The sequence below is a fragment of the Heterocephalus glaber genome, unplaced genomic scaffold (assembly GCF_053883595.1).
Source record: "Heterocephalus glaber isolate CG9 unplaced genomic scaffold, H.glaber_assembly_v1.0 deba00001461, whole genome shotgun sequence".
NCBI classification, from domain to species: domain Eukaryota; kingdom Metazoa; phylum Chordata; class Mammalia; order Rodentia; family Bathyergidae; genus Heterocephalus; species Heterocephalus glaber.
The window spans coordinates 42,702,182-42,729,365 of NW_028258308.1; the positions used below are offsets into that span (position 1 = coordinate 42,702,182).

Below are 27,184 nucleotides of genomic sequence, written 5' to 3' on the forward strand. Positions count from 1 at the left end.
CCAGGAATACTCCACCCACATGGGGATCTGGAGCTTGGAATATGAAAGGTGCCATGTGGTTTTGTGTTGGCTGAGTATCTGAGTCAAAGAAAATATGTAAGGCTGGTAAAAATGGTCACAGCTCTTCCAACCTTTGCTGGCTTGCTGCAGACAAGCCACCATGAAGATGCAGAGGAGCACAGGAAGGGACCCTGTTGACCATGTTACACCAACAAGGAGCAATACCATTGATGGAGAAGATGGTAGGCACTTCTCGTCAATGTGGCTATGACCCAGAACCACTGCTTTCTGGAATTGCTATTTTTATAACTTTCACCAGTAAGTTTTAGCAAACATGATCAAGTGGCATCTGGGATCTCTCATTCATTTATTGAGTGTCTGCTAACACTTATTAAAAGAAAAGTGCAGTAGGAGTGCTAGAGGTACAAAGAGAAAAGGCATCATAGCCATCAGGAAGTATACAGTCAGAGAAACATAACAAATACAAAGAGTCACGTAAACTGGTGAAATGTTGCACACATACATATCATGCTATGGAGATGTAAAAGGATGCAGCCCAAAAGTACAGGGAATGCATGAGTGGAGGTAATGGTATGAACAAAGGAAAAATCAAGAAGAAATGGGATTTACAATTCAGAAGGATCCTCTGCCAGCCTTCGAGAGGTGGGTAGGAGTAAAGCCAGAGAGCAAGCATCTGGAGGAGACAGAGAGGCAAAGTAAGTTAGGACTGAAATGAGGGGTGGTGGGGTGGAAATCCAAATGACTCCAAGTGTCTGACTGATGCACTTTCCCAAGATCAGGAATGCAGGGAAGGGATTTAGCTCTCACTGGACATGAGTAGTGCTTATGGGACTTCCAGATGGAGAGACTCATAAAGCATTTGGATACATGGATCTAGAAATAGAGAAAGGTCTGAATGTGAGTAGACAAGGGGGTGATGGAAGAACAGAGTGAATAAAAGAACAAAGAGAAAACATTCAGAAGAGAAAAGATAGGAGGCAAGGGTGCTGTCTCTTGAGAATATCAGAATTGAAGATGTAGACAAAGGAAAGGAAACCATCACTGAAGAATGAAAAGAAGTAGTTGGAAGGATAAAAAGGAGAAAGAAAATCTATAGAATCTAAGAGGGGAAAAGGTTTATTTTTTAATAATATAGGAGCAATCACTGGTTTCATGTGCTCAAATCAGGTGAGTACAGAAGTACAAATCCCACCAGCACTGGCCAGTGGCTGGCCGTTAGTAACCTTGACTTGGCTCCATGGATAGAAGGTGAATGAGATGAGAAGCCAGTGTGAACTTGCTCCAGGAAAGGAAGTGAAGTTGGTCATGCATGTGGATGATCCTGGACTTACAATGGAGTTATACCATGAGAAGCTAATTGTACATTGAAAATATTGTAAGTTGGAAATACACTAACCTACTGAACATTGTGGCTTGGCAACACAGTGCACTGCAGAGTATTGGTTGTTTGCCCTTCTGATCTAGTGACTCACCACTGCTGTCACTGTGTGGCATTACAAAAGAATATCATACTGCATATCAGCAGCCCAGGAAAAGATCAAAATGCAAACTTGTAGTACCATTTCTACTTAACATGTATTGCTATTGCACTATCATAAAGTAAAAAAAAATTGTAAGTTGAACTATTATAATTTGAGCATGGTTGGTATATTTAAATAATGGAGAATGGCATAAAATATCACTCTAATTTACAATCTATATTAAGCAAGTTTTTAAATGTCTTATCTTCTGCTTTTTTAATGCACAGAATAATTATATCAATATCAGTGTAACATGCATGCATGGAAAGTATTTAGCTTAGCCAGGCACACTGGATGCACTTGTTAATGTAGGTTACTAATATGATGACTGCTGTTGCTATTGCAGCTAAGGTACTCAAGATGCTGGTGCATGGAAGGGCTGAAAAAAGTGAAAGTGAGGTGAGTACAGCATGGGTGGAAAAGGAAAGCATTTAAGGCAGAGGAGACATGGATGAGGTAAAGAAATATGTCCCCAGACTTAGAAGTTGGAGAGCTAGATGAATATAAGTTTATGAAGTTTATGAATGGAAGCTTAATACTGCAGAAGAGGTTTAGTGCTGGGAAATAAAGGAGTATGACTATGGAAATGGGACCTGAACTGGAATGAAGATATCTTTGTTCATGTTCAAGAAGCAAATAGTAAAAAAAAAAAAAGAAGTAAATAGTAATTGAGAAAAGACTACCCATTTTGTGGGACACTGGAGACACACCTTGAACAAAATCCAAGCCCTACCATACAACCTTGTAGATTGGGAGGTGGGATGCTTGTCACTGCATATGGGAAAGGTGTTCAGGTGGTGGCCAGACAGCAGCAGGGCAACTCCTGACTCACAGATCAAAGAGCATAAAGGGTCAAAAGTTGATTATATTCAAAAGAGAACCAGAGCATGATATCTATAGATGGAAAGAAGCTTGAAATAGGAAGAGTTTTGCATAAGGCAAGAAAAGTGCATGGAGCAAGGAAGAAGCCTATGGGACCCAGGGTCTAGATAGCAGTAAGAAAGCATTAATCCACAGGAAGAGGAAACTGTGTCTTCAGTTATAAGGAGCAGGCAGAAAAAGTGTTCTGGAAAAGGTTGGGTATAAAAAGGTTGCTCAAAATACTTATCTACAAAAAACCCCACCAATGATCCTATTTAAAACTGGGATAACAATTTAAGTAGACATTTGTCAAAAAAAGATAGATAAACGATCAACTTGTATAGAAAAAATGCTCAATATCACCCATTATCAAGGAAATGGAAATCAATACAACAATGAGATACTACCTCACCCCAGTTAGAATGACTATCATCAAACAGAAAAATGCTAACAAATGAAGGTGAGGACTTGGAGATAAAATGAACTCATATGCTGTTGGTGGGAATGTAAATTAGTACAACCATTATGGAAAACAGTATCGGTATTCCTTCATAAATTAAAATGCGAGGGGCTGGGGATTTAGCTCAGTGGTTCCACTGCCTGCCTTGCAAGCACAAGGTCCCAAGTTCAATTCCCAGTACCAGAAAAAAAAACAAAACACTAAAATGCAAACTAGTTTTCCATCCAGAAATCCTCTACTGAGTATACATCCAAAGGAGATGAAATGATTTTATCATGTTACCTGCACTTCCATGTTTATTCAATACTATTCATAATAACCAGATGTAGAATCACTGAACAAAGTTGTCCAATGACAGATGAATGGATGAGGAAAATGTGATACATATACACAATGGAATATTATTCAGTCACAAAAGTCCTGTCATTTGCAGTAACAAGGATGGAACTGGAGGACTTCAGATTCAGTGAGATAGACAGACACAGAAAGACAAACACACGGTGTTTCCACTCATTTATGGAAATAAAAAGTCAATCTCAGAAGAAAGGAATGGAATAATCATCACTTGAGACTGAGAATGTTAGGAGAGAGGAGTTGGAAAAAGTTAGATGAGGAGCAACAAAATATATTTAGAAAGGAGGAATTAGTTCTGTTTTCCAAGGCACAGTAGGGTAATGACTGTTTATAATAATCTATGATGTATTTCAAAATAACTAGAGGAGTATGAAAGTTTCCTACATCTAGGAATGATTAAGGAGATAAAAGTGCTTATTACCATCATTTGATCATAATATATGGTGTACAGCTTGAATTATTGTACTGTATCCAGTTAATATGTACAGATATTATGTCCCAATAAAAATTAAGGCTGTTAATTGCCCCTGAGTGCATTTAATCCATTAGGCAATAAACAGTGCCTAAGGGTGTAGGTACTTTCTAGAAGACACAAAAAGACAAACAATTGGCTCCAAAATATGAAAACTACCAAAATTGCTGTTTCTAAATGCTTAATTAAATGTACACAGAATGTATCATCAAGTCAACTTCATTAATTGTTAAATTTAGTGCTCATACAAATTTCATTATATTTAGAAATGAATTTGTATGTTAGATTTTCCTACTCTTCAAAAATCCCTGAGTAAGCACACTGGCTGTCAAGAAGTTGCACTCAGTTGTAAATTATATTAGTTTCTCATAACCAAGGATTTAAAAAATAAAATTATGATAATTCTTTCAAATTGTTATAATAAAAATTTGTTTACTGTGGAACATGGGTACTAATAGCCTCAACACAGCATTTGAAAAGCTCCCAGAAGCCTATGAAATAGTCTTCATGCAGGCATGTGGGACAGGCAACCCAGAGAGCAGAGGAGAAAGGACTAAAGTCGGAGGAAGGGGCCCAGCATCTCATCAAGGAATGAATGACAGTCTTCTAGAGACTTCCCCCCTTTCTCCAGCCAAGGAAGACTTCATCTGTGACTCCTCAGATGCCTACTGCATTCTGATGAACCCTCAAGATTCCTCTGAAAATTATATGTTTTTAAATGCATAAAGTAAAAATGAATAGCTTCACAAAAGAAACCAATTATATTGAATGCAACCATGTATAAAAATATTTAATGCTTCTGTGATTAAAAAGGTAGAAATATATGGGGTTTTTGGTACAGGGGATCGAACTCCGGTCCTTGTGCTTGCAGGGCAAGTGGCAGCAACACTGAGCTAAATCCCCAGCCCTGCTTTTTTATAAAATAAGAAAATGTACTTGCATTTCATAGTAGTGATATTTTAAGATATCTTAACAGAAGTAGTGTGATTTTAAAATATTGATTTTTAATGATGCCAGTAGCTGCTAATATCCCTGTGGTTTGGTGCTCACATATAAATGTTTAATTAAAAAAAATACGAGCTTTCAAGAGACTGATGCATACACAGGTGTAATTTTTTTTTCCCCTCAAAGTTCACAGGTCTCTAGACTTTTACTCCCAGAAGTTCACGGACCTTTGATTGGAAAGGTCACTCTGGCTCCCTTACAAACACAAGAAATGATGGGGAACAGTTTATGCATGGCTGAGATGCTGGGGCAGAAAGTGCGCCCTGATTATGCAGAGACCTCAGAAGCAAAGGTGCTTTCCCCAAGGTTCATTTCCTCTTCCTCATCGGTTTCAAATGCACATTCAGGGAGAATCTACTTTAGTTGATTCTGTCTCCTTTAGCAAAACTTAATGTGAGTATTTGAATATTATTGTAGTTTTTTTCCCCTTGCATTGTTTTTCTTTGAATGGTTTTAATTTCTGTATGTGTCTGTGTTTGGTAATAAAGTTATTTTTAAATAAAAAACTTAATATGAACAATATGGACCATTGATGAATACACACTGCCTTAGTCACTTTCCTGTCAATGAGACACAAGGCCCAGCACCCACACCTTACAGAGGAATGGTTTATTTTGACTCACAGTTTCAGTGGGTTCATTCCATGGTTGGAAAGCTCAAATGTAGGAGAGGCATAAGAGAAGTGCCTGCTTCCTGATTGCATCATGGCAATCAGGAAGTAGAGAGAGAAAGGAGGATGGGAAGGGAGATATATGCATCTAGGTCTTGCCTCCAGCCAGTGATCTGCCTTTCCAACCCAACCTCACCTCCTCTGAGCACACTCACCAGAACATGCCAGTGGATGAATCTACTGAAGAGCATGGCACCCCATAATCCAATCAGCCTCTAGTGCCACTCTGAGCCCTTGAGAGTTTTGAGGAACATTCTAGATCCAAACTATAATGCACACAAATAGGAACACCCTCTTGCCCCAATTAAAAGACAATTTCACAAACTGAGGGGAAAAAATCCATAAAAAAAATGTATATCAGTAATAAAAGATACATGGAAAAGACTATGAATATGTAGAAATGGTAGACATAAATATAGCAGTTGATATTCAGTCTTGCTTGTTATTACATTTGTATTAATTAAATGAGAAAATCCCATTTTGCCTACCAAATTAGCAAAGATTAAAAATACTAATGATCTCTTTAGCATAGGTGAGGTACTTATTAGTATAGGTGAGGTACTTATTAGTATAGGTGAGGTACAGTGTACACTTTCATACATTCCTGGTGGGAATATCAATCTGAAGCATCTATCTGAAGGGAGTTGACTATCTCTATCCCAGGGCTATGAGGCATGCCTGCAGTGAGCCACAGCAATGCTACTTCGGGGACTACCCCAAATACTGTACAAATGGACACAAACAGATTTCAAATTTGGGAGAGACTTAAATTTTATTGTAAGAGACTGGTTCAATAATAGACTGGTTCAACATAGACTATCATTTCAACAGCATACTAAAAGAGCATTAAAAATAAGATATTTGTAAGTACTGGAACAGGAATTCAACTAAACTATTTTAGAGCATGAAAAGTAGAATATAGACCATTATTAATAGTATGATTCTATTTTTGCAGAAAAAGTATATGTAGATTATATAACATGTATGGTTTATATCTATAAATATCTAATTTATATATAAACAGACACTGCTTATATATAAATACATGTGGATAGATTTGCAGCTATACAACAGAAAAACAGCCTGAAAAGAGCAATCTATACCATACTGTTAAAGAGTGATGACTCTTCAGGGTGGGATTTTAATTTTCCACTAAAATAAATAGAACACTATTGAAAACAATAATCATTATATATCACTTTATAATGAGAAAAAAATCAAGATATTTCTGTTAGGAAAAAAATGTAACCTGATTTCTGAGTTGGCCAAAGGCTGACTTCTCTGAAAGGAGCTTTTGAATAATTGAGCTCTTTCCCTGCTGAACAAGAATCCAGGGCTTTAAAACATGTATTTAATTGGGTTGTTTCAGTTCACACCTGAAAGCAATAACCTGAGATGACAGGTGAACCAGAGCTTCCTTCCTGATCATGGCCTAATGGTCCTAAGATGTCAGGGAGAAATCTGGAGCAAATCAAGGATGTCCTGAGTGAGACTGTCCACTAAGCATTTCAAAAAGGCCACAAAGTCAGATGTACAAGTGATGTTCCACACTGTCAGGTCTGGCTCAAACCCAAGGGTTATTCTTTCATTCACTTATTCTTTCATTGCACAAACAATGAGCACATACTATGTAAAGGGCTTGAAGTGTGAATGTGAGCTGTCTGATATATAATCCCTCATCACAAAGCAATGAACCCTCTGTACACAGGAAACATATATCTGAACACCACAGAGGAGAACATGGAGTGCAGGCCTGGGGAAGGAGAGGTCCATTCTGGCTGTTTGGTCACAGATCACAGGGTTCTGCATGGCACAGGTACTGTTTGAGCTGGACCAGCAATGGGGAATGGCCTCCTCCAGACAAAGGAGGAAGAGAACCACTATTCATTTCTAGATGGGTGAACAGCTTTAAGATAAAAATAGAAAGGCCTGTAGTAAATGCTTCTAGGAAAGAATGAGGAATGTCTGTTTTTGCATGACTGGGGCTCACCTAGGTAAATTTTTGGAGTTGGGTCCCACAGGATGGGATGTAGTCTGGCAAGAGCATGGTAAAAAAAATCCCTTGCATGGGACCTAAGATTCTCTAACACAGCAAGCTATTTCTTTCTCCTAAAAAGCAGAAGGGACCAATTCACAGATTGTGAACACTGATTGAGGTCCCTAATACAGATTTCTCTGAAGAGTTTGCCCCTGGCTGGCAGAGAGATGGGGCTACCTGCCCAAAGCTGGGGGTGGGGGTGAAAGGATGGGGTGGGGATGGAGAGGCCAATGAGCATGACCAGCAGATCTCCAGCTGGCTTAGTCATGAAGCTCACTTCCTTTCATGCTTCCATGTAAACATTAGAGCACCCTGATCTTCAATGTTCTAAATGAGGTAGAGTAATGTGACAAGATGTATTCAGGGCCCATTTCTGCACTAAATGAAAGAACACATAGATTCTGATCCCTCTCCTCACTTCCAGTTCCCTTCATACAGCCACCTAGTTCTGCTCAGCTGTAACTCACATGTTACAGCTGCTCCCCCTGAAAGATCAAGCAGCACCCTCCATGAATTTAGGTCTCTATCTTCACACAGGGGCATAAAGCTATGGATACATTTGGCTGGAAATTTAGGGAAAAGAAAACCCATTAGCAGGATTCTCTTCTGATATCATGTGATTTCCATTTAACAAACAAAAATAAGTGAAGTAAGTTCCAGATGTCATCCTTTACAAGGGATCATAGCTTCTCTGTAAAGAAATGTATTTTTTATCTTATGAGAAAATGCATCATCATAGGTGTATCAGTCAGTTTCATGTTGCTATAACAAAAGACCTGAGATAATTAACTTATGAAGAGAAAGGATTAATTTTGGCTCATGGCCTTGGATTTTCCAGCCTAAAATTGTCCAGATTTATTGCTTTGAGCCTCTATCAAGGGTGGCCAACGTCACTGGCAGGAGCACTTGGTGGAGCAAATCCCCTCACCACCTCATCAGTCGTAAAGCAAAGAAGAAGAAGGGGTACCCCAAGGACCTATTATCCCCTTCAAGGGAAGATTCCCCAAAGACCTAAGCTTGCCCATAGGTCCTCAACTTCTACAGGACCCACCACCTCCCAATAATGCCACACTGGAGACCAAGTCTTCAACACATGGACATAGGGTACATTCAAGACTTAAACAACAACAGTGTCTAATAAAAATGGGGACAAGATCAGATCCTACATAAGAAAGGCAATTCTGGCAGCAAAATTTCTACGCTGGATAGAAGAAAAGACAGACTTAGAACAAAGGTCAAAAGGCAAAGGCATCATGCCAAGTGGGAGTTGATAAAGGCTTGATCCCATTCTGAAACACCAGGGAGAGACAGAAATGAGGTGAGTAGTGTCAGACAGGGCAGAATCACAGGATCTGTATGTGGCAGGTGAGTAGGTCAAACATAATTCAACATTTTTTTAGCCTGGGGAGTGAAAGAAGTTTGGTGTTATTAATCAAATCATTAAAGGAAATGTAGGAAATGAGGCAGATTTGAGAGAAAGAAAAAATAAGGATACTGACATGTGGTTTTTTTAAGACTGAAAATATCTACAAGTATACAATTCTTTGACTTCAGGGCTTTACTCCCACTGTATAAAAAGCACTGTAAGGAGGTGATCCAAGTATGAGGCATGTTAAAAACACGGTTAACCTGCATTTACTGGAATAGAGACGTTTCTTTGTGTTCAAGACTCAGTGATCTGAGTAAAACAAAGGCCAGGCTTATAATTTAGATTTTCATCTAAGTATACATGAGCACATAAGGTCTTTCTCAAGCCAAGACTCTAGAGGAGAGGTGAAAAAAGGGTCTGAGTGTTGAGCACAATGGCTCTAAGAGGGGTGAAGATGCAGGAGGAGAACTGCAGAACTGTTTTCAGAACCAGATGTGCCATTCTAGGTAAGTAGAAATGGGCCACTCAATATATATATTATAGAACATACAACAGTAAAATACACAATAGTTTTGTTTTACAGCCAGTTTTATCCTCTGTCATTAATTTTATTAGAAGCAGACAAGCTTCCCTTAGCTTACCTGACCTGCATACTCCTAGTCTTCTCCTATCTTCTGTCTGCTCCTTCCATGTATCCTTCATGTTCTCATTGTCTTCGCAGGCTCTGAGTTTCTAAGATCTGTTTCCTTCTCACCTCAAACTCTCATCTTAGTGGTTGTCAATCACACAGATCACACACAAATTTGTATTACCACCCTGATCACTCCTTTGTGATTGCTTATTTTTTGAATGTCCTCATCAGCCTTCAAAGTCAGCATGTCTAGATTCAACAGATTAGACTAAACTGGGTACTCTGCTCTAACTTTCTCTTCTGTGTCTACTGCCATATAACAGATCAAACCAAAACTGAGTGACTGAAAACAGCTCTTTTCTCTGTGATTCAGGTGGGCAATTCAGGCAGAACTCAGCTGAGTGGTTCTTCTGCTCAGAGTCAGTCTCTTGCTTCCAGCAGTCTTCTTGGCTGGAAGTGGCTCATTCTGAGGTACCAGGTGGTCTTCACCTGGACTCCCCATGCGTCTCCACATGTCTTCTCATCCTCCTGGAGGCTGTCAACAGAGTGTCTGCAAGAGCCCAAGGGCAATGCATATATTTTCCACATCTCTGCTTGTGGTGTGGGGTCCACAATGCCCTTAACAGGTGCAAACCACTTGGCCAACCCTGAGCCAAGTCTGGTAGACTAATGCCAAAAAGCATGATCTAAGAAAAAATTAGGGCCTCTCATCCAATCAGTTCTCCATCACTGATGATGGCAACTTCAAATCTCTCCATCTGTTCCCATCTAATCTCTACCTCTTCTACCCTTGTCCACACTCCAGTCACATCTACCCTGAACCACTAGCACAGGCTCTGAACAGTCCACCAGCTCTACTTCTAGAACCTTCTCTGCACTGCAAGAGAATGCTTTCAGAAATCCAAAGGTGATCATGTCATTACACTAGCTTAAAATCTTTCAATATCTTTTCTTTGCATATATAGACAAAAGGTTCTGAAAATGAATTTTCAATAGGGTCAGAGAACATATATGCTCATTTTTTACTCTGAGTCTGGAACAGACACTAAACATTGGTTAATGGCTTATATGAATGAATAATTATTACACTGGAAAATAAAAGAAACAGTAGAAATTATAAGCACTCTACCAATCCCTATTACTTATGAATCACAGGTTCAGTTTCCAGAGAATATTTAAATCACATACTATTAAAATTGGAAAGAAACAATTAGTCCAAAGAAAGAAAGAAAGGAGGAAAGTTAAGAGACTAGTCAACAATCTGTCGGCCTTTTTGGAAGTCCAAGAGCAAGGCAGACAGGCTGTAGGCTTTTGTAGACTCCACTGAAAGGTCTTAGGTGTCCCTTTGAGCTCTACTGTTCTTTGATTGGTTATGATTTAAGTTTATTTTCCCTCAATAGCACTATTTCCTCCTTTTTTCTCTCCCTTCTCTTTTTCTCCTATTGGCATCATTAGCTACAAAAGGAGAGGACTGAGGTCCAGGAGAGGATATTACAACACACATATATACACACATAACACATACACACAAACGATAAAAATGCAATGTCTATATGGCAAGGGGGTGCAAGGAGAGACACAGTAAAGATCCTTATATCTTGGGGTTCAAGAAATTTCAGGCAATAATTCCTCCTTGAATTTTTCCATACCCCCATATCTTTGTGTCAGCAAAAGATATAATGGATAATGAGAGCTCAAACAAACTAATTTGTCAGTTCTAGGATGTGACACCATGGCCATTTATTTCTGAGGCTGCTAATGCCAATCCATGACCTTCTAGGATTGAATATAGCTGAAATTTAATAAGAAAAGGTCAACCATCACTCAGTGCACCAATGAAACAAGATTTTGTCTTTTCAGTAAAATATCAAAAAATTGTAAAAACCAACATTGTGTCTTATGATACATTTTCAGTGCTTATAGCCAAAGCTATAATGACTATTTAGATTATATGAAGGATAATATTTGCCGAATGCTTGAGTAGCTGAAATCATAGATGTTTCTTTAAAGGTCAGCTGTAAAACCAAGTTAATAACTTTGCAGAAAATGCATTTTTCCATCAAGAATTCACAATAAAATAATCTCTTTTTCTGTGTGATTTTTCTTTCTACTGTGCTTGGCACCAAGACAAAGCTAATAGACGAATTATACATAATTACAAGACTATTTTGCTCTATGGTATCACAGATCAAAAGGAACGGTTCCTGTTGCAAGCAGGTAATGGTCTTGTACCATGCTCGCCTCCATATGCTTCCATAGAGAGCTTCAATGGGGCTTCAAGGATGACACACTTAAACAGCCACATTTTTAATATCTATTAAAGTCACTTTGCCAAGACTAAATAATGCTCCCCGGGAGCTGGAGGGAGGGGAGGGAGTACAGCCAAGTGCTCTGAGCATGTGGCTGGAGGCCCTGCACACTGTTAGACAGAGCTGCTCTCAGAATCTTAACTCTCTTCTGGTTAGGCTTAAATATTGGAAGTGGACAACAGCCAAGTAATGACAAGACATACATGTTCTTCCACGCACAGCTCCAATGTATAAATGGCAACACAGTATTTTTCACTTTGTACTAGTTTAGGGTCTTTAAAACAAGAATGGTACTGAATAGTCATAATTCGTTTTAGTTTTCCTTGTTCCTGGGCAATTACTTAGGGCTCCTACAAAAAAATAAAATTCATCTCTAAGCAGCATTTAATCCTGGAATACAGACCACTGAATTTCATAATTACCTTACACTAATCAATCTTTTGTTGATTTTTCCTTTCTAACAAATATAAAATCAGACAGAAATTCCTCATTCTCCAGGCCATTAGAAAGGAGAGAGAAGGAATCACTGCTGAGCCACTCTCTCCAGGCCCTGTGTTCCTTACTTTATGTTTTTATCACACTTATTTTTCACAATTTTCAGATGAGGAAACTGAGCCTAAGAAAAATTGAGGAACATGACCAAGGTTTCTCAGTTAGCAGAACTGGAAATCAGATTTAACCCCATGGCAATGTCCAGACACTGTGTTCTGTTTCTTGCAAGACTCTGAACTGATAGCATCACAGTACCTGCAACCTAAAATTTTTAACAGATCTGCAACTCTTAGACCTGAGGAGAAAGAACATAATTAACATGATCCTCTGACCACTGCTGTTGCCCACTGCAGGCTTGTAGTAAATGAAACCCTTGAGCAATTTGCAGGAAGAATGTTTTCCAGGTCCCTAGAACAATTCATGTCACACATGTGAAATGGCCAAGCCAGGAGTGAGTGCAAGTTGGAGGGGGAGGGGGAAGGAAAGAAAGGAAAGAAAAAAATATGAAAAAAGAAGGAAAAACAGAAACAAAGCTTTTTGCAAGTAGGGAGGGGTGGATGAGTGAAAGGGAGGGAAGGGGAATGGGGAAAAAAGAAGAACCAAGATATATCATGTACAGGTACAAATTCCCAATAATGAATATGATCACTATGTGTACCTAAAATGTACCAATAAACTTAATGGAAAAAAAGAGAAAAAAATAAAGAAACACAATCCATCAAAGGAACTGGCAAGATGAAAAGGTTAGCATAATTGGATAACCTGGGTTCTGATCCAATGTCTGCTTCGACTGCCCTCTCTCAACCTTCTTTATCTCATTTGTGAAACCTGCAAAGTAATGCTCGCATGATAAACTGTTCTGAGAATTATGTAAGGTAAGATACGCAATGCTACCATATTGTCTGTTTCCCAGGGCACAGGCACAGGGAAGGTTTGTTGAATTTAAGTCTAAAAAGACATTTAAATGCAAATTAGTAGAACTCAATATGTCACCCCTATTCTTTTTTTTTTTTTGCACTTTATTAAATTCTTTTATTGGTACATTGTAAGTATACAACACAATTACATTTCTCATTGGGAATTGTACCTTTACATAATGCATCTTGGTTCTTATTTTTTCCCCATTCCTAGCCCTCCCTTCACACCCTCCACCCTTCCCTATTTACAAAGACTTTATTTCCATTTTTTCCATTTCTCATCATTTTTCCTTTCCCTTCTTTCCTTTCCCCTGCCCCTCCCACTACCCCTACCCCTTTGGACCTTTTCTCCCTATTTTACATTATCAATTATTCATTCTAATCATTGGTACATTTTAAGTATACAATATAATGGCATTCATCATTGGAAATTTGCACCTTTACATAGTCTCTCTTGGTTCTTTTTTTTCACCCTTGCCCAGCTCTCTCTTCAACCCCTCCATTCCTCCCTATTTACAGACACTTTCTGTAAAGTTTTCTCATGGTTATCAGGAGACATTTATGTCAGCATTACCTGCACCAAATCCAGGTCGCATGAAGTTAAATATGTATCTTGCATTATAATATCACATCCACCCTTGGCTAATTCTAAGAGAAGGGAGAAAAAGGAGATGGAGAAAGAGGAGAAGGAAGAGGAACAGGGGGAGAGGAAGGAGAGAGAGAAAGAGGAGAAGAGGGAAAAAATAATATATATATATATATATATATATATATCAACATAAACAAAGCCAAATGCCAAACAGTCACAGCCAGAACATAGTAATGAAAACAGTCTTCTTTGTTTTGCAAGAATAACATTCTGAGCATGAGGAATGGCCAGTTTACTAAGGAGAAATAGAATGGTCACATGGGGTTACCTCGTGGGAAGACAGCAAGTGTGATTTATAGCACAGTTTTAGGAGAGTAAAGACACAGTGCGCTATGTAGGACAAAGAAAAGCAAATAAGTGAGGCTCTCTCAGGCCCCTCCTATAGCTGGGCAAGAGATAAAGGCAGATGGACCCAGATATAGAAGGAAAGATGTGACTAGAAATGCATGATACACAGTTTTGGAAAATAATTGAGATTTAAGAAAAGAATAAATATCTTTTGGGGAATTTTAGCATGCGAACCAAATAAATCTACCTATCAAGGAAATTAACTTGAGACAGGTAATACATGTTTGAAGTTTAGACGCTTAAAAGCAAGAAGTAGAGCAGAGAGGCAGAGAAAACAAAAGACCCGGGTGAAATCTCACTAAATCTAGAGAGTCCTGTAAACTCCAGTTAGGGCCCCTAAAAGAAGAGTCATCATATAAAATTAAAGTTCAGAACTGAAAATAGTGACTACCACCCAACAAAGAGCAATTTTTCAGTTTATCAACAGAATTTCTTTATTCAAATTATCTTAAACAAAAACAGATTTTGAGGGCTGGTGATTTAGCTCAGTGGTGCTGAACCTGCCTTGCAACCACAAGGTCCTGAGTTCAATGCCAGGTACTGGAATAAAACAAAACAGATTTTGATTAATTTGCAAGGGTGCATTGCAGACACAAAGGCAAAGCCACACACTGAGGAATATGGTCCATACTCTTCCACTGCCTAAGACCATCCCCAGTTAGATCTGCCTCTTCACCCTGAAATGTGGCCACTTCCGGAATAACATGGCTGAACCATGGTGCAGACCTGGAAGGATGCGCACCTGTTAGTAGCAGAACAACTCCTGTACTCATTGCTCTGACTTTTGTGGAAGAGAGTCCAGCCTTGGAGCAGATGGGAGAGGGTAGCAATGACCGCTAGGGAGAACCCTGATGTGACAGCCATAGGAACACACCTCCAAAACCACTTCTCCTGCTCGCTGGCTTGGCCCCATTTAAAGATGGTCTACACAGTACCAAGAACATGGCAAGTTATTGTGGAAATTGCCCATAACGCTCAGGTCTTCCTAAACAAATCCAATTTCACAAAATCTTTCTTTTTTGGCAGTAGTGAGGATTGAACCCCAAGACCTTCACACTAAGCTACATGCCTAGCCCCTGTGCATTCATTCATTCATTCACTCATCCACTGATTCTTTCTTTTTCATGATAGGGCCTTCCTAAATCTCTAAATTGTCCAATCTGGGCTTGAGCTTGTGACTTTTCTGCCTCAGCTTCCCAGAGTGTTGTGATCAAAGGTATGAGCCCTCAGACCCAATTACAAAAATCTTTTTTAAAAAGGCACTTAAACATCTTTTTAACAAAGGCACTTTGATAGGTACAATACTAAAATCTGATTTAAAGTAAGGGTTCTGTACAAATGATAATTTTTATTTTTTGAAAACAAATTGTTTTCAAGAGAAAAACCCAGTATCTTATTGAATGTGAATGTGAATGATCTATAGGGAAGCCAAGTTTGTGAAGTGCTGTGGATGCAGGGATGAGTACAGTACGGACATCTCTCTTAAGAATGACACTAGCTCTCCAGGTCCTATCATCTCTGCCTTTTAAAGGAAGAAAGAGCAAGATGGACATCTGGGAGTCACTAGGGCTGAGGTCTCAAGATCACACTTGAACTGTCCTAGCTGTTTAGACAACCCCAGGCCTCCTGCAGGATGCAGGATGCATTCCAAACAACTGCCAACCCCTGTGACCTTCTCTACCTTCTTGGGCAGCCTGCAGGCAACGTCCCACCCTCAGAGACATCAGGGACAACTCACTCCATGTGCACTTCCTCCTGGCTTCCCTGGATTTGGGCAGCACCACATCTGAGGGAGCCTCTAGCCTTTCCTCTGTGGGTGCTCTCCCTCTGTCTCCCTCTGCTGCACTTACCTGGGCTGGGTCTCCCTGCATCAGAGCAGCAGGAAGTTCTAAGGGTGCCCCATGCCCAGCTGCTTCTCTGGCTGTCCTCACCCCAGCTGGAGGCAAGCTGCACCTTCACACAACTGAAGTCCCACTTGCTCTGATCAACCTGGGGAAAGGGTTTTCCTTACACTAATCTGCTTCTCAGCTTTGCTGCTGTCTGCAGTCGTGCCTTTAAAGACCAAAGCCACCTTGTCTGCAGGACAGGGCAGCTCCTGTCAGATGTTCAAGTGCTGAGCCTGGAGGTCATTCATAAACTTCCTCCTTATTCATGCTCATTGTCCAATTATCAATTTTTACTTATGTAATTTCCCCCAATTTATCCCTTTCTCATTTTTCACTTTCATCCAGGAACACACTGTCTCTGTGGACAATTGTAAACCTAACAATCCACAGCTCACCTGGTCTCTTCTTCCCAATTTTCTTTTCTTTTTTTTTTTTTTTTTGGTACTAGAGATCGAACTCAGGACCCTGCACTTGCAGGGCAGGTGGCAACACCACTGAGCTAAATCCTCGGCCCCCTCAGCCCATTTTCTGACTCTCCCATTGCTTCGCACTCTATTTCAGAGCAGCTTTGTTTTTTCTGTGAGGATGCCAGGCTACTTGGGATACAGGGACTTGGCACTGGCCCTGGCTGCTCCCTCTGCTTCGAATTCTCTTCCCCTCGCTCAGATTTCCACTTATTTAATCCCTAATGAGCTTCCAAACGCAGCTTAGGTAACACCTGCTCAGGAAAGCTTTCTTTGACCCTAAGACCTTATTGATTGCTCACTTCTAAGCTTTTTCACTACTTTCTTTCCTTTCTATATCTACACAGTTTTTAAAAAGTGAATGTCTATTTTCCTCACTATCTTTCTAAATGCTGCATTCTATTTCATTTGCCAATAAATTTTCAGCAATTGACACAGCAGCTGATGCTTAGTATACAATCCATTAATAGTTCTTACATTAAAGAATGAATGCATGAAGAATACATAATGATGGAGACCTGAAAATCTAGAGCCAAACTGTACTGATGTTGAATCTTGGCTGAATGGATTACAAAGCACATGACATTTGGATATAATAGGTGACTTAAGTTTCAGTCTCATCTTTTTAAATGAAGGCAATAAAGATTCACATTGATACTGCATTTGTGAAGTTCAAATGAAATTTTTGCAAGTGTTTAGTACAGAGCCTAACACATAAAGGTTACTAAATAGCATGCTAACAAGAGAATGTATGCAATGATATGTAAAAAAGGAATGATGGAGTTACAGAGAATGGAGTGGGTGGTGTGGATACAAGGCTTTCTAGTTATCAAAGACCTATGACACTACCTCTACTAGTTAAAAAAATTTCTTCACAGTCATTTTTTCAGGGACTCCTTCTTTGCTCTTTTATGTATTAGATTCTAGACAGAAGCATTAATGATGCTATATGTATTAGTATAATTGAGCTTCAAACCAGAGTCCCAAGCTAGAGAATTAGTCTCAGATCTAGAAAGTCTGTATAGCTTAAGCAGTAGACAAAATTTTTGCATTGGTAAGGAATTCTCCCATCTGTGTTTCCCACTGAAATTCATGCATAGCTTCAGTAGAGGAATATGTTCTTGGAAATGCACTGTTAGGTTGTTTGGTAATGGCACAGACATTGTAGCATGGACTTACACAAAATAAGATGGGTACAACATCATTAGGGAAAAACTCTTACAGACACCATTGTATATGTGGCCCATAATTGATTCAAATGTTGTTATTCAGAACCTGTTTTATCTATGAATTTGGATCTGAATAACAAAACATTCTTATTCCAATTTGGGGTACAGTTTGGAGAGGTAGTTTACAATACAAGAAAGATCACAAATCTGGGCTATGCTGGAAAATTCTGGAATTTTGGTTGCCATAACTCGGCTTTGGTGTGCAGATGTCATAAATAACAAGCCACCCTCACTGTTTGCACAGTGTTTCACACTTCACATTATTACCACATACCCTGTTCATAAATTTCAAAATATCTGTGTTCGTCCCCTTCCTTTAACAGATGGAGGGAGGGAGGAGGAAGGGAAAGGGCAGGAAATGAAAAAAAGAATTCAGATGCATTATGTCCATGTATTAACTCCCCATGTTGAATGAATTATTATGTATTGCAAATATGTACTAATAAAAATAAATTTCAAAAAATTTGTACTAAAGAAAAAAGCTAAATATCAACAATGTAGCTGCTAGCTCAGGGGGTTGAAATGGCATTTCCTATTGGGCAAAACTATTAATCTTCTGTACAGGAAGAAACTAAAACTCTGCCAAGGGAGAATAGATAGTGCCTCTCTGAGATGCGAAGTGCTCTGAAGGTATAATTCTTGTGAGCAAGGAGATTCACATGTAGAGAAGTACTGAGTCCCATTTTCCTCCCCTAAAATGATCCATTTTAGACAGGGAAGGCAAACATGCTCTGTCAAAGGCCAGAGAGTAAACAGTTCAGGGTTTCAGAGATACAAGTGCCACTGTGGTGTGAAATCAGTCATGGACATTATCTAAAGGCAGGCGTGAGGCTGGCTCTAACAACACTTTATTTATGGATATTGAAATTTGAATTTCACGTAATTTTTATGTGTTACAATACATATTATCCTTTTTTATTTTATTCAACATTTAAAAATGTAAAAGCTATTCTTAGCTTATAGACTTTGCAAAAACAGGAGACAGTTGAATTTGCCAGTGGTTAATTTTTTATGCCTGACTTAAGACAGTGGGGCACATAAATCAGCACTAGTTCTTGTCAATGGATCTCCTAATTGCTTTTCAGGTCTCCTAGACAGAAACAGCAGTCCTGTCTCCAAACAGACTACAAAAGTCTCATACTATACTGCAGAGACCCAGATAAAGGGACCATTACACATTCACCCTTCGTGACTGCTTTTTTCATTCGGACCTGTGTGTCGTTTGTCTTCATTCTCCTATATTGGGGGGGGAGAAAGCTAAAAAATACCTACATGCTTAAAGCTGTTCTCATGTCCCCAGAATACAGAGAATCCTCTCAAAAATAAAGTTTTGTGTGTTGGTCTTAGAAAACATGAAGATGAGCCAGAAGTATGTACCATTCTGCTGCCTGGCTTATGGACAAAGGAGCTCCAAAAAATAGTGGGCTCTGGTAGCACCAGGCAGCGTAACTGAGTACAGTCTCTATGAAGATGATTGAGAAATACCTATTGAAATTATAAATGCACATATATTTTGATCCAACAATCCCAATTCTAGGAAATTTTCACAAAAATAAGTATATATATATATACACACACATATATATGTATATATATGTGTATATATGTATATATATGTATATATATGTATGTATATATATGTATATATGTATATATGTATATATGTGTGTATATATGTATATATATGTGTATATATATGTGTGTATATATATATGTATAGAGACAGAGAGAGACAGAGAAAGACAAAGAAAGACACAAAGAGAGACATAATGTGTATCTGTTATACCTGAAAAAGAAAAGCATACATATTTATTCCTTATGTCTTTCTTTCTAATAGCACGTAATAGGAAAAACTCAAATATACATTAGTAGGATACTGTGTAAACTATGAGACACTGATATAGTAGAAAATTACCCAACTGTACATATATATGTGTGTATGTATGTATATTGTGAACACACAGCTGATTCTCATTAGTTGTGGTGGTTACATTCTATAAACTAAGTCACTGTGAATGCTGAATTAGCAAGTACTGAATCATTGTTCCTAGGAGAAGCATAGGATTAGTTTCCTGTGAGCCTGTGGGCACATTTTCATCAACTAATCAATATATAACCTTGTTTTGTGCATGTTTCTGTTTAAAGACACATTATTTAATATATTTAATATATTTGATGATTCTTTGCATCAAACTCATAGCCACTGGTGCTCTAATTCATGCCTGAACAAATTCATGTTTATTTAACACATCTTCCTGCCCAAGGCACACCAGAGCCCTCCTGCACTGAGGGACAGTAGACAGTATTCCAACAATACACTTGGGGAGTAGGGCATTCTAAACAGTGGAGCCACCTGCAGAAAGCACTGAAGTGTGAAGAACATGGGAGAAAGCACACTTGTCTGTAGCATGGGCTGAAACAAGAGCAAGGAGCATCGCCTCATTTGACCTCAGCTGGGAACACAGGTGTGGGATGACTCAAGTGTGTCACTGCTCCACAAACAACGGTGAATGATCACAAACACAGGTACTTCCTGACTCAGAGTTACAAATAAATTTTAGTAAGTGGACAAATTTGCAAATATGGAATCCATGAATAATGAGGCTTCAGATCCACAGATACACACACACACATAACCCATATGGCACGATCACCAGGATGTGTATCACTAGTTGGGAAAAAACAACAGTCCAACAGTGTCCAAATTACACCCTAATTTATGTAAAATACAGGTCTAAAGTAGCTCAGGAAGGATGATCCATTACCTCTGGCTTAACTGAGAAACAGAGTTGGGAAGCTGACTTTTTACTGCATTTTATTTCTATTCTGATCATGAAGTGAATCCCTCCATAGTGAGATAGCAGCCCTGGTTGAGAGTAAATTAATAGTCTCAAGGAAATGACAGTATCTGATATTTTTTCACTAGTCACCATGTCCCTTTTCAAATGTATATTTTTTTTCTTAAATTCTTTTATTGGTATATTTTAGGTATACAACACAATTACATTTCTCATTGGGAACTTGTGCCTTTACATGATGCATCTTGGTTCTTATTTTTTCCCCATTCCTAGCCTTCCCTTCACCCTCTCCACTCTTCCCTATTTACAAAGACTTTGTTTCCATTTTTTCCATTTCTCATCATTTTTCCTTTCCCTTCTTTCCTTTCCCCTGCCCCTCCCACTACCCCTACCCCTTTGGACCTTTTCTTCCTATTTTGCATTATCAATTATTCATTCTAATCATTGGTACATTTTAGGTATAAAATATAATGACATTCATCATTGGAAATTTGCACCTTTACATAATCTCTCTTGGTTCTTAGTTTTCACCCTTCCCCTGCCCTCCCTTCAACCCCTCCATTCTTCCTATTTGCAAAGACTTTGTTTCCATTTTTCCATTTTCTCATATTAATCCCATTCCCTTCTTTCCTTTCCCCTGCCCCTCCCACTTCCCCTTTGCCCCTTTTCTTCCTATTTCACATTATCTATTATACCTTTTAGTCCCTATTTACACTTTCAATTTCTCACACTAGAGAAACTATTCAGTATTTACACATGTGTGTCCTATTTATTTCACTTAAGGGTATCACCTCAATGTGCATCCATTTAGCTATAAATGTCTCTAATTTCTCTTTTTTATGGCTGAGTAGTACTCCATTTTATTTTAAAACCCCACATTTTCTCTATCCAGTCTCCATTTGATGGGAATTTGGGCTGTTTCCAAGTTTTAGCTATTACAAACTGTGCTGCTATGAACATGGGTGCTCATATCTCACTGTGGTATGATTCTTTTAATTCTTTGGGGAAGATACCCAGCAGGGGAATAGCTGGGTCAAATGGGACTTCCAGTACTAGTTCACTGATTTCCACAATGCTTGCACCAGTCTACACTCCCACCAGCAGTGGAGCAGGGTTCCTCTTTCCCCACAGCCCCACCAGCATTTGTTATTGGTTGATTTCATGATAGCAGCCATTCTTTCTGGGCTGAGGTGGTATCTCAGCTTTGGTTTCATTTGCATCTCTCGAATGACCAGTGATGTTGAACATTTTTTCATGTATTTATTTGCTATTTCTACTTCTTTGTCTGAGAAATGTCTGTTCATTTCAGATGCCCATTTTCGGATTGGATAACAAGACCTCTTTTAACACAACGAAAATCCCTGAGTTGATTTGCTGTGGAACTGTGGTGTGGTGATCCTCAGATTTTACTTAAGGGTTCTTAGCCATTGTTCCCTGGTTGCAGATTTTTAGCAAATGACAATGACTTCTTTAAAATTCTGTCTGAGTCTTATTTCCCACTTGTGATAACAGAAAAAAGAGCACACTTATTACAAGATACTGACTAATGAGAAGAAGAAAGTCTGAGCATCTGGAAACCTGGAGAATAAATGGTGTTTGGATACTTAAGAGTTCACAATGAGACCAGTCCCTAATACAGTTTATGGTAAGGAGAGGAACACTAGCTCTCAATGCTACAGAGAGAACTGTCTGTATTAGTTAAAGACAGAACATCAAAAAAAAGTTACATTAAGGAAATAAAATAGATTATCACTCATATTCCTAATAAATCATTGGAGAAGAGAAAAAGAAATGTGTGAAACTCCATTGCAATTAATAAGTTAAATTAGGCTTTTGAAATTATATCTGATAAAAGCCAGTCTAGAGTCTCAGTTCTTAAGGGTTAGATGTTTGTGTCCCTCCAAAATCTACATACTGAAGCCTTATGCCAAATGGCATGGTATTTGGAAGTAGGGCCTTTGGAAAATACTGAGGTAATAAGGGTGAAGCCTTCACAGATGGGATTAATGTCCTTACTGGAAGAACCTCTCTCTAACTCTCTCTTCCCCCTCCTTCCTTCTCTTCTTCTCTCTCCCTTTCTTTCACTGTCTTTATCTCTCTCCCTCTCTCCTCTTTCCTCTCTCCCATGAGGATAAAGCAAGAAGAGTTCCAGCTGCATACCAAGAAGAGAGCCCTGCCAGGAGAAGAGTTGATGGGCACCTGGATGTTAGGCTCCCCAGAACTATAAGAAATAAACTTGTTGCTTACAAGCCACAAATGCTTTAACACAGCTTGTTTGAACGAAGCAAGGTCACAGCTTTGGTCATGTCCCATCTATGCAACAATGCTGAGATTTGTGCTCCTGGAAAATAGAAACAGTTTAGAAATCCTCCATCTCTCTGCATTCCCGGAAAGGGCTTCCTGTAAAGACCAACCCCTCCCAGTGAGACATAGAAAAGGTTTGTGAATGACTGTTTTATTCACCTACAACAAGGCCAGACACAGACCCTCTAAATTCCCATTCTTTGTCTCATAAATAATTAGCTGAATTATGTATGTGCTATAAAAACTAACCTGGACAAAATACTCACTACCTTAACTTAAGCCAACAATACAGTATTCTCTTTTTCCCCAGCCCTGAATTTACCCCCTTCTGTAAGCATAAGCAAACACTGAAGCCTATCCAAACATTAGAGAACAGAACCTCCACCTCAACACCACCACCAGCAAATACAGAAACATTTCCCGTTCAGCTCCTTCATTACTCCACCTACCTCTGTGCCTCCCCGTGTCCTGCTCTCTCTAGCCAGGTGCTTCTTCTGTGAAAGAAAGCCCTGCTGCCCTCACTTTGGGACACCTGAAGATTATGTGGTGTGACTTTCATGTAAAATCTGTCCTGACCCACGTCCAGTTTTATTTTTCATTTGACACATCCTTAAAAATATATCAGCAGGGTGTGCTGGTGCAAGCATGTAATACCAGCCCTCAGGAGGTTGCGGCAGGAGGGTGAGCTCAAGGCCAGCCTGACTACATAGTAAGACTCTGTTTCAAGAAGCCAATTTAAACACATTTCAAACAATGTTTCATAATTGTACCCATGAAAGTGATTTCTTTCTTTGACCCGTGCATGTGACTGTTACTATCTATAAGGGACTCAGTTCCAAACAAGTGTTAATGTTTTAATTGGGTCGTGGATTTGATTTCTTATTTTGAATATAAAAGAATTATTTTTATTGGTAATTCAATGGACCTTTCCTAATAAATATGGAATGAAAATCACTTTGAAGGGCACCCTGAAATTCTCTCACAAGACCTCCCCACGAATCTTCCTCATTTTTGCTGCAAAGGCTTCATATGCAGGCAGTCTCACCTGGAACAAGTCCCACAGACTTTCCCCAGGCTTCCAGAACCTCCCCAGACATCTGCCTTGGGGAAGCCACTCTTCATCACTCCAGATCCCACCAAACACCGCTTCTCCGATCACCTATTTCATTAACACCAGGGCAACACCAATTAGCACTTGTCTTTAAATTGTTTTATGTATGTCTTTTCTCTCCTGATACCTGAAAAGCTCCATTTTTCATTCTTTTCCTGTGTCCTATACAGTACGTTTCTGTGTACACTGTACACAGTCAAAGCTCAATTGATTGATTATGGCAGGCACCAGAGATTAGGAAAAAAACCTCAAAACAAAGAAGAAAATATCCCTGAGTTAACACTTTACGTATACTACAATTTTTCATGGTACAAACAGGAAGATTTATTTGAGCCCCTCAACTCTGAAAGAATGTCAGGGCAGCAATTTTAGTTCTCAATTACAGTCATAGCAATTAAGTTTTAAAATTTCAAAGCAAAGTTGCAAAACTAATGTATAGTAGAGTCAAGGATAGATAGAATCCCCACTTTAAGCCCCGGCAGTTACTGGGCATGGTGGCGCATGCCTGTAATCCCATGACTTGAGAGGCTGAGGCAAGAGATTGCCCAGGAGTTCCAGGCCAATCTGGACAACGTAATGAGTTGAAGGTCAGCTAATGAATGAAGTACCAACCACACAGCATTTGTTGGTAAACGCTTCTATCACCATGAATTCAGCAACAGGCCACTTGGGAAAACAGAACATTTTGATAAAATAAATGTCACTGTTGTGCTGGTGCCTTTATCCACCATTCCAACCTCAACTCCTGTTTGTGCTCCCAAATTTCATGTCCTCCTAAGATAGGATCTTAATAAAACATGGGATATTACTCAGAAATAGGGTGTTTGCAGATGTAATTGGTTAAGAAGAGGACACACTGGCTTACAGTGGTCCATAACCCCAGAGAGCTGACCTCGAGACACACACAGGGAAGGAAGCCGAGTGGAGACAGTGGCTGAGATGGGGCTGATGCGGCTGCAAACCAAGGAAGGCCCCAGTCACCAGCATCGGAGACAGCAGCTAGTGGCATACCCTCCTGGGCACATCCAGAGGGACCCCAGTGGACACCTGATTTCAGATGTGTACCTCCAGAAGGGTAAGAGATCAGTCTTGTTTTACCGCCTAGCTTGTGGTTGTTCATTACAGAAGCTGCAGTATGGCACTTGTCTGTGTTTCTGTCTTAGCTTGTGCACTAAGACTTAATGGACAGGTGCAAAATTAAAAAATCCTCTTCTGCAACCCAGAACTCATTGTTCACTATGAGTTTTGATACATATAAGAAGGAATATTACTGCAAGGTGCAGTGGTACAAGCCTGTGATCCTGGGACTCCTGAGACTGAGGCAAGAGGAATGAAGCCTGGACTGTACAGTTCTACTGCCTCAGAAAACAAAGCAAAAGCAAAAACTTACGAATGAGAGTCTGCAGGAAATTAACAGCTATCCACGAGTACTTCATATTGGAGAAAAACTCTGACTTTTTTCTCCTTAAGGACAGGCCTCATGTTGATCCTACACTCAGAAGAGCCCTTCCATCCTTCCCATGTGCCTCACCTATGTCACTCCTTTGGGAATCAGCTCCCTGTCACTCTCTCCAGGAAACTGCCTCCCCTTCATCCCACAGGTTGACTGGGGATCCCTCCCTGTGCCTGGGGACAGGTCTACAGGAATGCCAGCCACACGGTGTTAAGATTCATGGTTTATACAGCTGACTTATCACAGATCCTGATTCTCCATTTCCTCCAACCCTCATCAGAGGCTGATGACCTGTCCTATGGAGAGAAGTGGTGAAGCTTGGCTGCAATTTCCTGTCTTTCCAGCCATGTCCCTGTCATCTGCAGCTGGTGTTTGGGGTCCTCTGTGTTTGAGGTCCTCTCCCTGCAGAGTGTAGGTAGTGTCTGTGCCCCCTTATATGGTGTTTTCAAGGATGACCTGTTCTGATGCACATAAGGCATCTACAGTACACAGGGAAGTGCCTGGCACTGGCCAGCTGTCCTTATATCTTTGCCCAGAACAGCAGTGCTCTCTGGCTCTAGATCCAACCATGACTTCAATGCCCAAGATACTTGGAGACACATGCGAAAGCCAAAGGATAGGATTTAGGGAAGCAGGGTCTTAATCTCGGGCCTACAAATTTGGATAGGTCAAGGCACTTCCTTGGTCCTTCTTTTCACCCTGGTGACAAGAGTGTAGTCAGACTACTGTTTCTCATCCTGGAATCCAAGATGGTTAGGGGCCTGGGAAAGTGACAGTAGAGCTCTCAAGTGATGCTGAATGTTTCAGACCTAAGGAGAAGCATATAAATATTAGGAGCTACTCAAGCTGTCCATACTACCCAAATGTCAAGTTCCTCCACTTCAAGGGGGAATTATAACTTCATGGAAAAATACCATTTACCTAATAACAACTGGTAATTTTGATTGATAGTTAATTACGTCTTTCCAGAACAAAAAAAATATAGTAAAACCAAATCACCTTTTTACTTGACAGTGCTATTTTCCAAACAGATGACATTTTTTTTCAAAGCACGTGATGTACAGAGAAGAGAATAAAAGGGGTCAGTAGTGAAAATCTGAAAATTGCAATGGACTAGATGATCTCTAAAATCCTTCTGTGCTCTAATGTTCCCAGGATTACTGAAAATTTCTCTAAGGCAATCAACTTTAACAATTTATTTCACATTTAATTTTACTCTTCAACCTCAAGGGGAAAATGTCCTGCTCTGAAATTTAGGTGTTGGGTCAAAGATCCAAATGAAGATTCCAAACAGTAAGATATTTAATGGGGGAATTTTAAAAGCTGGATGCACTATAACAGAGACAAAAATGATTTGAAGCTTTTAAAAATGACAATACAGCATTGTCAACAAAAAAGGTCAAAGGAGCTGAAGTAGAAACAGCAATAATAGACCATGGGTATAATGACAGGCAGCTGGCTTCAAGTTTAAGTGATTTTGGAGCTGTGTAACCCCAAGTGCAGGGAGTGGGGAATGCAAGGGCAGAGGGTGGGCACCAGGAACGAGTTTTCTGCTGCCACAAGCCACCACGCCTGCATGGGTGCTGAGGGTAGAAGTGTAAGCTCTTCTTCATGGGGGAATGGTGGGATTCAAAACTGTCACAGCCCCTGGAACCACAAGATGAGTAGGAACAGAGAAGCAAGTAGAATAAAATGTTATATCCTTCAGAAATGCAGGGTGCTGGCGGAGAGAGCACCATCAGTAGAATGCATGAAGAGGAAAGTACTGTGAATACAAAGTTAAACAAATGGGAGTGGTCTCCAGTGAATCTTATGATAGATCT

The 27,184-nt window shown here is 39.6% G+C and overlaps 1 protein-coding gene and 1 non-coding gene across 8 annotated transcripts in view; one reads left to right on the plus strand and one right to left on the minus strand.

The window, feature by feature from the left end:
* Nucleotides 1-27,184, minus strand: part of Zmat4 (zinc finger matrin-type 4) — a 424,653-nt gene that overhangs the window by 232,931 nt on the left and 164,538 nt on the right. The gene's annotated exons all lie outside the window — the stretch shown is intronic.
* On the plus strand, nucleotides 25,046-25,177 carry LOC147826811 (small nucleolar RNA SNORA40). Its single transcript, XR_015438765.1, has one exon. It is a non-coding gene; the product is annotated as a small nucleolar RNA SNORA40 (small nucleolar RNA).